Raw genomic sequence first — 12,208 nt, forward strand, 5'->3', positions numbered from 1 at the left:
GACCTCTGCCATCCAGGCCATTCCCTCTTCTCACTACTACCATCCATAAGGAGGTACAGGAGCCTTAGATCTCAGACCACCAGGTTAAGGAATCAACGTGGATAAAACTTCATTCACCACAACTCTGAACTGATTCTATATCCTACAGGCTCACTTTCGAGGATTCTACAACTCATGTTCTCAGTATTATTAATTTCTTATTTACACTATTTGTCCTCATTTATACATGAGCTGTTTATCAGTCTTTGTTTATGCATAGATTTTCATACATTTTATTGCATTTCTTCATTTTCTGTAAAAATGATGAATCTCAGAGTAGCATATGGTAACAAACATACTTTGAAAATAAATTGTACTTTCACTTTGATAATTTATTTTTTTCTTAAGCGGACTATATAAAAATATAGGTTGGAAATTCTGATGTGCGTCACTAATTACCATCCTAGCATTAATTAACTAATACGATGTTGCTCAGAATACATCTTTATCACTGATATGTCATGTCCTTGTATAATCTGGGATGTGGTTCGTGTCAAGTCAACCCTATCTTTAGCTATGTCTGATGACAGTCTAATGTTGTCCTTTCCTCCCATGTCTCCAACTCTCCTAGTGGCTTCTCTTAGAAATATTGGTTGTAGTATTGTGCCTGTCTTTTGATTTCATTTTTTTGTCTTTCTGCAAGATTTTTCATTTTTGGTTTTATGAAAACACTTGCATGGGTATCTGTCAGTCGTGCTGTTGAGGTTATTCCATGTTTCGGAGCAGTGCTCACGATCCTGGCATGGTGTATCTATCAAGCCCATCTGTTGTAGTGTACTAGTTCCAAAGAATATGTGATAGCTTTCTGGGCTGCTTGGATGAGCTTCAGATCAGAGCTCTCATGGATCTTTGGGTTCACGGCCTCCAAAGAGCTTCAGTGTAGTCTTGTGTGTAAACAGCACATGACTTATTGGTTATGACTGTAATACCTTGCAAATGATGGTTTGTTTCCAGGGGGCAATACAGATCACTGCTTAGTTGAATTGAATGTTACTGGTTGCTCTTGCACTGAAATCTCAGTGTTGCTATATCTAGTGGGTGTAGCTTGCAGAGAAAAGGTTTCATTTGGCACGTGGTACATTGTGACCAAATGGTATTTTGAATCTTATCTTGTGCTTGTCACTGCTTGGCTCTCCTCATCCACTCCATCGTCTTGGGATGTCCTCTTCATTCAGCACCATTTGTGGAAGTGATTCTCCATTCGACCTCATTCACACTTTATTTCTTTCTTCTTCAGTCACTTATGTTGCTGAATGCTTGCATCATTTGGCATTACATTGTGGGCTGAAGGGTCTGTACTGTTCTGTGTTCTATTTGAGTCTTCCTGCTGTAGTTTGTGGCAAAATCTAAGCCTTCCTGCATTTTGCCTACAACATGACTGCAAGTACTTCCTTCTGTTGTTCATGCAACATTTTTTAGCCTGGCATGTTCACATGCACTTTTCTGTTGCACATAGGACAGACACCTACATTCCACAAATAATCTATTTTCTGATAACCGTTTTGTGGATATGAGGTTCAGGTTTCCCCTGCCTTACAAATGTTTGCTTACGCCATTTCACTTTTACAAAAGACCTACATTAGTAACCTGTTTTCCTATTACAAAGAGGATTTCCACTTTTACGAAAATTTTTCCCATATAAATTAATGGTTCTTCGCTTTATGCCATTTCGGCTTAAGAAAGGTTTCATAGAAACGCTCTACCTTTGTAAAGGGGGGGGGGGGGAAGCAGTTGTATTCAGTTATCTACAAAAAATGTTTTCTCTATTCAGGAGATATTGAAAGGTTCTCCAAGGTCCTAGCCAGCTCTTTCATTTATGCAGCTGATGCAATGTGTTTAGAATGCATGTGATGCACTCTCCAGAGTTCTACATGAGAATTTTATAGTATGATGCAGTTTTCTTGCCCTTGTAACTCACAAGATATAGTGATGACTTTTATTTGTTCTCGTTTGTCTGCTATTACGAGCCTTTCTCTCTGACAGGCTGAATGTTTTTTATGCCTGGTTTGATGCACAGAACAAAGTGCTGGCAAGGAAGACACCCCTCCCTCGCAAGGGAGCAGACACTCCATCTGGTTAAAGCTGAGGTGAGAAAGACCCTGGCCAGGGTCAAACCATGCAAAGCTGTGGGGCCTGATAACATACCAGGCCGGGATCTGTAGTACTGCACAACCCAGCCAACTGAGGTGCTGACGGATATTTCAACATCTCCCTGGAAGAGTCCATTGAGGACTCCTTGAGGAGGAGGAGGAGAGTATCTTAAATGTATCTATTTTAATGCTAGGAGCATTGTAAGAAAGGTGGATGAGCTTAAAGCGTGGATTGATACCTGGAATTATGATGTGGTAGCTATTAGTGAAACATGGTTGCAGGAAGGGTGTGATTGGCAACTAAATATTCCTGGATTTAGTTGCTTCAGGTGTGATAGAGTAGGAGGGGCCAGAGGAGGAGGTGTTGCATTGCTTGTCCGAGAAAATCTTATGGCGGTGCTTTGGAAGGATAGATTAGAGAGCTCCTCTAGGGAGGCTATTTGGGTGGAATTGAGGAATGGGAAAGGTGTAGTAACACTGTTAGGAGTGTATTATAGGCCACCTAATGGGGAGCGTGAGTTGGAAGAGCAAATGTGTAAGGAGATAGCAGATATTTGTAGTAAACACAAGGTGGTGATTGTGGGAGATTTTAATTTTCCATACATAGATTGGGAAGCTCATTCTGTAAAAGGGCTGGATGGTTTAGAGTTTGTGAAATGTGTGCAGGATAGTTTTTTGCAACAATATATAGAAGTACTGACTAGAGATGGGGCAGTGTTGGATCTCCTGTTAGGGAATGTGATAGGTCAGCTGACAGATGTATGTGTTGGGGAGCACTTTGGGTCCAGTGATCACAATAGCATTAGCTTCAATATAATTATGGAGAAGGACAGGACTAGACCAAGAGTTGAGATTTTTGATTGGAGAAAGGCTAACTTTGAGGAGATGCGCAGGGATTTAGAGAGAGTGGATTGGGTCAAGTTGTTTTATGGGAAGGATGTAATAGAGAAATGGAGGTCATTTAAGGATGAAATTATGAGGGTACAGAATCTTTATGTTCCTGTTAGGTTGAAAGGAAAGGTTAAAGGTTTGAAAGCGCCATGGTTTTCAAGGGATATTAGAAACTTGGTTCGGAAAAAGAGGGATGTCTACAATAGATATAGGCAGCATGGAGTAAAGGAATTGCTCGAGGAATATAAAGAATGTAAAAGGAATCTTAAGAAAGAGATTAGAAAAGCTAAAAGAAGATATGAGTTTGGTTTGGCAAATAAGGTGGAAGTAAATCCAAAAGGTTTCTACAGTTATATTAAAAGCAACAGGATAGTGAGGGATAAAATTGGTCCCTTAGAGAATCAGGGTGGTCAGCTATGTGTGGAGCCGAGGGAGATGGGAGAGATTTTGAACAATTTCTTCTCTTCGGTATTCACTAAGGAGAAGGATATTGAATTGGGTAAGGTGTGGGAAACAAGTAAGGAAGTTATGGAACCTATGACAATTAAAGAGGTGGAAGTACTGGCGCTTTTAAGAAATTTAAAAGTGTATAAATCTCCGGGTCCTGACAGGATATTCCCCAGGACCTTGAGGGAAGTTTGTGTAGAGATAGCAGGAGCTCTGACGGAGATCTTTCAGATGTTATTAGAAACGGGGATTGTGCCGGAGGATTGGCGTATTGCTCATGTGGTTCCATTGTTTAAAAAGGGTTCTAGAAGTAAGCCTGGCAATTATAGACCTGTCAGTTTGACATCAGTGGTGGGTAAATTAATGGAAAGTATTCTTAGAGATAGTATTTATAATTATCTGGATAGACAGGATCTGATTAGGAGTAGCCAGCATGGATTTGTGCATGGAAGGTCATGTTTGACAAACCTTATTGAATTTTTTGAAGAAGTTACAAGGAATGTTGATGAGGGTAAGGCAGTGGATGTAGTCTATATGGACTTCAGCAAGGCCTTTGACAAAGTTCCACATGGAAGGTTAGTTAAGAAGATTCAGTCGTTAGGTATTAATGCTGGAGTAATAAAATGGATTCAGCAGTGGCTAGATGGGAGATGCCAGAGAGTAGTGGTGGATAATTGTTTATCGGGATGGAGGCCGGTGACTAGCGGGGTGCCTCAGGGATCTGTTTTGGGCCCAATGTTGTTTGTAATATACATAAATGATCTGGATGATGGGGTGGTAAATTGGATTAGTAAGTATGCCGATGATACTAAGGTAGGAGGTGTTGTGGATAATGAGGTGGGTTTTCAAAGCTTGCAGGGAGATTTATGCCGGTTAGAAGAATGGGCTGAACATTGGCAGATGGAGTTTAATGCTGAGAAGTGTGAGGTTCTACATTTTGGCAGGAATAATCCAAATAGAACATACAGGGTAAATGGTAGGGCCTTGAGGAATGCAGTGGAACAGAGAGATCTAGGAATAACAGTGCATAGTTCCCTGAAGGTGGAGTCTCATGTAGATAGGGTGGTGAAGAAGGCTTTTGGAACGCTGGCCTTTATAAATCAGAGCATTGAGTACAGAAGTTGGGATGTAATGTTAAAATTGTACAAGGCATTGGTAAGGCCAAATTTGGAATATTGTGTACAGTTCTGGTCACCGAATTATAGGAAAGATATCAATAAATTAGAGAGAGTGCAGAGACGATTTACTAGGATGTTACCTGGGTTTCAGCACTTAAGTTACAGAGAAAGGTTGAACAAGTTAGGTCTCTATTCATTGGAGCGTAGAAGGTTGAGGGGGGATTTGATCGAGGTATTTAAAATTTTGAGAGGGATAGATAGAGTTGATGTGAATAGGCTGTTTCCATTGAGAGTAGGGGAGATTCAAACGAGAGGACATGATTTGAGAGTTAGGGGGCAAAAGTTTAAGGGAAACACGAGGGGGTATTTCTTTACTCAGAGAGTGATAGCTGTGTGGAATGAGCTTCCTGTAGCAGTAGTAGAGGCCAGTTCAGTTGTGTCATTTAAGGTAAAATTGGATAGGTATATGGACAGGAAAGGAGTGGAGGGTTATGGGCTGAGTGTGGGTAGGTGGGACTAGGTGAGATTAAGAGTTCGGCACGGACTAGGAGGGCCGGAATGGCCTGTTTCCGTGCTGTGAATGTTATATGGTTATATGGTTATGGTCCTCTTAGTTTTCAAGATTGCAACCATCATTCCAGTGCCAAAGAAGGTGACAGTAACCTGCCTAAATGATTGGAGTCCTGTGGCATTAACATCAGCCGTTATGAAATGCTTTGAGCGGCAGGTCAAGAGCACATTAAAGCCTTTCTCCAGGGTACATTGGACCCTTTCAAGTTTGCTTATTGCTGGAATCAATCCATTGACTATGCCACAGCCACTGCCCTCCACTCTGCCTTGATCCACCTGGAAAATGTGGCCAGTTTGCTCTTTATTGACTTCATTTCGATGTTTAACATCATCATACCTCAGAAGCTGGTGGAGAAACTGTCCTTGCTGGCTCTTAATGCCTCCCTCTGTAACTGGATCCTGGAGTTCTTAACAGAAGGGCCACAGTCAGTCTGTGGAGGCAACCATGTCTCTAGTCCCGTTACGCTGAGCACAGGTGCTCCCCTGGGCTGTGTGCTCAGCCCGCTGCTGTTCACACTGCTGACACATGACTGTGTCACAGGATCCAGCTCAAACCGTGTCATCACGTTTATGGATGACACGACAGTGGTTGGCCTCATCAACAAGGAGTTCATGATGAGTTGGAGCACATGGAAGAAGTGGAAGGGCTGTGGACTGATGTCTGAACGTGGAGAAGACAAAGGAAATCACTGTGGACTTCAAGAAGCTGCTGACGACCCATACCCCTCTGTGAATACGTGGCTCCTCCATTGAGAGAGTTAAGGGCACCAAGTTCCTGGGAGTTCACATCATGGATGATCTCTCCTGGTCTCTCAATATCACTTCCTTGAATAAGAATGCACAGCAGCACATCCACTTCCTGAAGAGATTGACACGACCAAGTCTTCCCGCCCCACCATCTTAACTGAATTTTACGGGAGCACTTTACCTTGTTTATCTTTGTGTAATTCATTTGCAGATTTAATTCTTACTTTCCAAAGTTATTGTGTGTTACATGTGTGTTAAGTGTACTACTGTGTTCACACCCTGGTCCAGAGAAACATTTTCTTGTTTGGTGGTTTACATGTAAATAGATAAATGGCAATACTTTTGACTTGACTCAGTAAAAGACCTTCCTTTTGTTAATTCCATTCTTTATGGCAAGTTGCTGTCCAGGAAATGCAAAGCTTTAGGCATTTTGTTTGATTCTATAATGTACCTTTCAATGTTGGAATGACGCAGTTTGCTGTGCCTTTGGCATACTTCCCATAAATTAACAGCTGGGAGGTCTCTTGCCTGGCTTTTGGGATTTGGTAGTGGTGTCCAAGTTCCAATGCTTCCTTAAGCAACACTTCTGACACCTTGTTTCAGTGTCTATTTCAGTAACTTAACAAGGTACAGGATAACAACTAGTAAATGAAATTAAGAGCGCTTTTCTAAAAAATATATTTACAGAAATGCAGACATGAGAGACTGCTGATGCTGAAAATTTGGAGCAAGACACATTATGCTGGAAGATCTCAGCAGAAATAAACACTGTTTTGGGCTGAGTCTCTTCATCAGGACTGGAAAGAAAAAAGGCAGAAGCCAGAGTAAAAGGGTGGGAAGAGGTAAAAGAACATAGCTGGTGGGTGATAAGTGAATACAACTAAGAGGGGAAAGGCAAGAATGTGGGTGGGGGGGAATGATATGAGAATCTGGGAATTATTGTGGAAGAGGCAAAGGGCTGAAGAAGGGATCTGATAGGAGAGAACAAAAGACTGTGGGGGAAAAAGGGAGGAGAAAAGAGAAACCTATTTTACTTTTCCCACCTTCCCATCAACTCCCTCCCCCGCCCATCATAGATTCTCATCTGTTCATTATGTGCCATGCTGTATGACATGGACAATCATGATCTATCCTCGACCATGATTGTTCTTGGCAAATTTTTCTACAGGAATGGATTGCCATTGCCTTCTTCTGGGCAGTGTCTTTACTGGTTGTAAGACCCCAGCCATTATCAATGCTCTTCAGAGATTGTCTGCCTGACGTCAGTGGTCACATAACCAGGACTTGTGATGTACGCCAGCTGTTCAGATAACCATCCACCACTTGCCCCCATCGCTTCACATTGCCCTGATCTAGCGGGGAGGGCAAGTGGGCTATGTACATGCTACACCCTGTCCAAGGATGACCTGCAGGCTAGCAGAGGTAAGGAGTGCCTTATACCTCCTTTGGTAGGGACATATCTCCACCTCACCACCCTATTGTAGGTTCTACCATTCATAAACTCCCTATAGGCAATTTACAGCAGACAAGTGACCTGACAAATGTCCATTTTTGAGTTGTAGGAGGAAACTGAACCACCAGAGGTAAATTGTTCTACCTCAAAGAGAATGTGCAAATTTCGTACAGCACTGGAGTTCAGGATTGAGTCTGGGTCACTGGAGCTGTGAGACAGCACCTTTGCTAGCTGCTGTACTAATGGAGGGAAGAAAAGGGACTGAAGCTGTGTGAACTGACTTTTGTTTTGTCCGTAAAATTCTTTACACTGCCAAGAAATTGCACAACTCTAAATTGTTTGCAAACGTACAGATTTCATTCAGCACATAAACAGCTTAAAATATCTTATTGATCCTATCAAACTGTACAAAAGAAAACCTCTAGAGAGTAACTCAGTGGGTCAGGCAGCATCTGTGGAGAGAAGTGGACAGCCGATCTGTCAGGTTGAGACAGTTTATTTGCACTGAAAGATGGAGGCGTGATAACCAAGTGGAGCAAGAGTGTTTGCAAGGGAAGAGTGAAAATAGAAGATGGGCAATAGAAGGTAAGGACCAGGGTCAGCATAGGAGGAACTAGGTGGATTAGGAGGAGAGAGCAAAGAGAGAAAATATTATCTACTTTTCTTTCCTATCAGATACAATTATCTGCAGCCATTTAGTTGCTTCCATCCTCTGTCCTTGCCTCACTTCCCACCCTCTGTTTCCACTCTTGCTGCCTTAGTTGGATGCACCATTCACTCACCAGCTGTTGCTGCACCTCTTCCCCTCATATCATTGTATTAACTGTCAGTCCAGGTGAAGGATCTGAACAGGACACGTTATTGTCCATTTCCCTGCACAGATGCTGCCCGAGGTGCTGAGTTCCTCCTGTAATATTTTGCTCCATACTCCAGCATCTGCAGTTTCTTTGTCCCCTATCAAGCTGAGATTGATTTCCTCAGTGTGAGATTGCATTTATTCTTAATTTACAGTCGTGATGTCCAGATTTGCAGCTAGTAAGCTCTTTATAGGTGGCATGACATTATTGTTTATGATGATTATAAACTGATTGAGACACAAATGTGAATTGAAAGAAGTTCATTACACGGCTGATCAAAGAAGAAGGTTTAAATTTATAACAGAAAATGCCAGAAACAAACAGCAGCTCAGGCATGCACAGAGAACAGAGCTAACATTTACAATATACTGATTAAACGATGGCCCAATTAACCAGAATCCGCTGTATTGTGTTTTGCAGACACTGCGAATTGATCATTGACAATTCTTTCTTGACAAATAATACAACCCCATTTCTATGTTGTGATGGCAGCAAAGAAGAGGCCATTCAGCCTACTCTGCCAATTAAATTATGGGAATTCTGAGGTTCTCAGTAACTGTGTTCCCAATTAATATCTTTGTTCCCAAGTCACACAAAGTCATAATTTTCTGTCAACTTTCTGCTGGTAAAATATTTTTCAATGTCTTTATTATCTCTAGACTTGATTATTACAGTATTGTCTTGTAGGTCTTCCAGATTTGATCTTCCAGCTTAGTTTATCCAGAATCCAGCTGCCTTTATTTTGTCTTACTCTAAGTGTTCTGTGCACTACCTTACATTAGTTCCATTCTTGCAATACCCCAGTTGAAAATTCTTTATCCTCGATTTAAAGAACTTACTTGACCTCTACCATTATAATACCCTAGAATTCAAATGAATGCTAGATTTGTCTAGGTTTTGGAATTCCCTTTTTTTCCATTTGATCCTACCTCTGGCAGAGGTTTAGTTATCTGTTGTAAAATTCTCTTTGTTAAGCCACCTGTGTATTATCAAGGGGTGGCTGTATAAAGTGTAAGTAACATAGATACAAATTGTTTCCGAAATTACTAATCCTACCCTTTTCCAAGCACCCTTTGTTATTTGTCAGATGAGAATCTGTAATACTTTTAAATACTTTTGTTGGCTCCCATCTAGAGTTGTCTGTGGCACTGTACTCTGCTTTCTTAATCCTTTGAATTAAGTATGAACTTGGCTGAAATGTCACGGGGGCACATCTGATCACTACTTTCTGTATACTTACTGATTTTCATTTCCATTAACCATATTGCCAGTGTTGAAATTCTGAACATCCAGAATATCATAGTTAATAATATTCTGATATCAACTTCGTCCATCTTGCATGATTTTCATTTTTACAATGTTTAAAAAAATTGGTTTAGTTCTCATTTTAAGATCATATTCATTAATCCCTGGGAAGTTCAATAGAATAAAAAATATCTTAATCTTTGTGAAATATTCACAAGCTTAAAAACCTATGATTACCAGAAACTGTCAGTTATTGATACTCTTTTTGTCATGTTGAGGAAGTGACTGGTTATGATAGAAGGAAATTTATTTAACAATTTAAACCTAAAATAATTCAAATGGTGGCAGCACCTTAGTGCTCTAATACCATTAATGAACTCTGGAACATCTTCACTCTGATGGTTATCAGTGATTGCTTCGAGCTAAAATATGACTGTGTATGTTACTCCCATTAATGTCACATCTTGTTCAATGATTTACGTTTGGAAATGGATCTGTTTTTCACTGATCTTATTCATTTAATCCTCAGATCTAATCATTGCCACACAACCCATTTCGGCAATGTCTCTGATCCCTGGCAACTACAAACAGATATTTAAATTTCAGACCATTATTTATACAATTTAAGTAATGGCTCTGAAGATCACTCACCCTTTTGTTTGCTATATTACATAATTGTAACACGATCTACCCTTTGATTAGTTAGCACAGGAAGGCCAAAGCTTTGTAATACATTTCCCCTCAGTTCAAAGTGCTCATAATCTCAGCAGCTAAAACTGAGTGGGGGGGGGGGGGGCAGGAAGTGCTAAAACTTGCTTGGGTAGATCCCTCTTTAAATACCGGACACTATGAGCAGTATGTATGCACAATTATTTTGATGTCCATATGCAAATTTGCTAATGTGAGGCTTAATTTAGCTATTTTGAATATATGCTTGTTTATTTATTTGGTGATAAAGCAGAGTAACTGCCTTTCCATCCCGATGAGCTCATGCTGCCCGAAAGCACACGTGTGACTAATTAACCTACTAATCCGCATGTGTCTGTGTTGAGTGAGGAACCTGGTGTAGCTGAAGGAAGCCTACTTGGAGAACATATAAACTCCTTACAGACAGCGTTGGGAACTGAACCCAGGTTGCTGGCACTGTAAAGCATAACACTAACTGCTACACTACCATGCCACCCTCGATGACGAGCAATTACAGTTCTGTGCAAAGGTCTTAGGCACCCGAGGTTTTTCATATAAATTTTGTTTTAGATATTTACTTTTTGTCTTCTGCATTAGCACGTCAGTAGAAAAGAGAACATTTTAGATTTTCAAACATTTATTTTCCAAAAAAATTAAATGTTACAGAGTAATGTTTGTATTCCTTTAAGAACTTAACATTAAATAATAGACCACTTTTCAAGTAAAATCTTGATTATTTTGTAGGTCTTTAACCCAGTGCATGATTAAACAAAGGTAACAAACAAGATGCTAATGATCAATGCCATAATGTGTTGAATGAACTAAACTGGTTAACTGAAATAGAAATGGGTGTAGAGGGAATCAAATTGGGCAAAGGATAACCAAACTAAAAGGTGAGGGTGTGGCAGATATGTCAAGTTAACTTTCAAATGATCAATTCTTACACCGTGGCAAGAGTGAGCATAGCAACAAGGTGCAACATAGTCATCCTGCATCAGCAAGGTCCTTCCCAAGCAGAAATTTCATGGCAGACAAGAGTTTCAAGATGTGATGTCCAAGCTCTTCTGAAGAAGCACAAAGAGATGAGCAAGGTTGAGGACCAGAAACTGAATGCAGCAGTTGAGAGATACATAAAACTGATGTCCCTTCTAAATCAGAAGATGTCCAGCACTGCTATCAGCTCTGAACTCATAGAGACCACTTAAACCCAAGTACACCCCTCTACAGTCCATAGAAGTCTTGTCAGAGCAGTCTTCATGGAAGAGTTGCTGCCAAAAAGCCACCCCCTCCCGAAGTGGAAACAAAGGCAAGGGACTTAACTACGCACACAAACACAAGGACTGCTAAACAATGGCAGCAAGCGCTCTGGACTGATGAGCCAAACTTTGACCTACTTGGTTCGTACAGGAGGCGTTCAGTCTGTCAAAAAGCTGGAGTGTAGTGTGCTGCATGGCTGAGTGAACAGTGAAGCCCAGTGCACATTCCCTGCAGGTTTGGGACTGCATTTCTGCAAATGGAGTTGATGATCTGGTCAGTATTAATGGAGTCCTCAACGCTGAGAAGTACAGGCAGATTCTCATCCATCACGCAATACCCTAAGGGAGGTGTCTGATCGGTTCCAACTTGATTCTGCAGCAGGACAATAACCCCATGTGCATGGCCAATGTCAAAAAGAACTATCTTCAGTGAAAAGAAGAACAATGAGTTCTGCAACAGATACTATGGCCTTCACAGACCCCAGATCTCATCATCATCGAGGCAGTCTGGGATTACCTGGAAAAACAGAAGCATGCGAGACAGCCAAAGTCTGCAGAAAAAACTGAGGCAAGTTCTCCAAGATGCTTGGAACAACATACCAACCGATTTTCTTATAAAACTGCATGACAATGTACTTTGAAAATCGATGCAGTTTTAAAGGCAAAGGGTGGCCATGTCAAATATTGATTTGATTTAACTTTTACTGTTTACTGCTCTTTATAGTTTTTTTCTGAAATTTAAAAGCTTTCATTTCATTATTTTGAAAGCATCTGTGCTTTACAGATTTTTTTTTACATGTGCCTAGGA

At 40.8% G+C, this 12,208-nt stretch overlaps 1 protein-coding gene across 2 annotated transcripts in view; it reads left to right on the forward strand.

Annotated features, from left to right (window-relative positions):
• The window catches only part of LOC140717189 (copine-8-like), a 659,086-nt gene that overhangs the window by 113,524 nt on the left and 533,354 nt on the right, over positions 1-12,208 (forward strand). The window lies entirely within an intron of this gene.

Source organism: Hemitrygon akajei, chromosome 27 (genome assembly GCF_048418815.1).
Source record: "Hemitrygon akajei chromosome 27, sHemAka1.3, whole genome shotgun sequence".
Classification (NCBI taxonomy): domain Eukaryota; kingdom Metazoa; phylum Chordata; class Chondrichthyes; order Myliobatiformes; family Dasyatidae; genus Hemitrygon; species Hemitrygon akajei.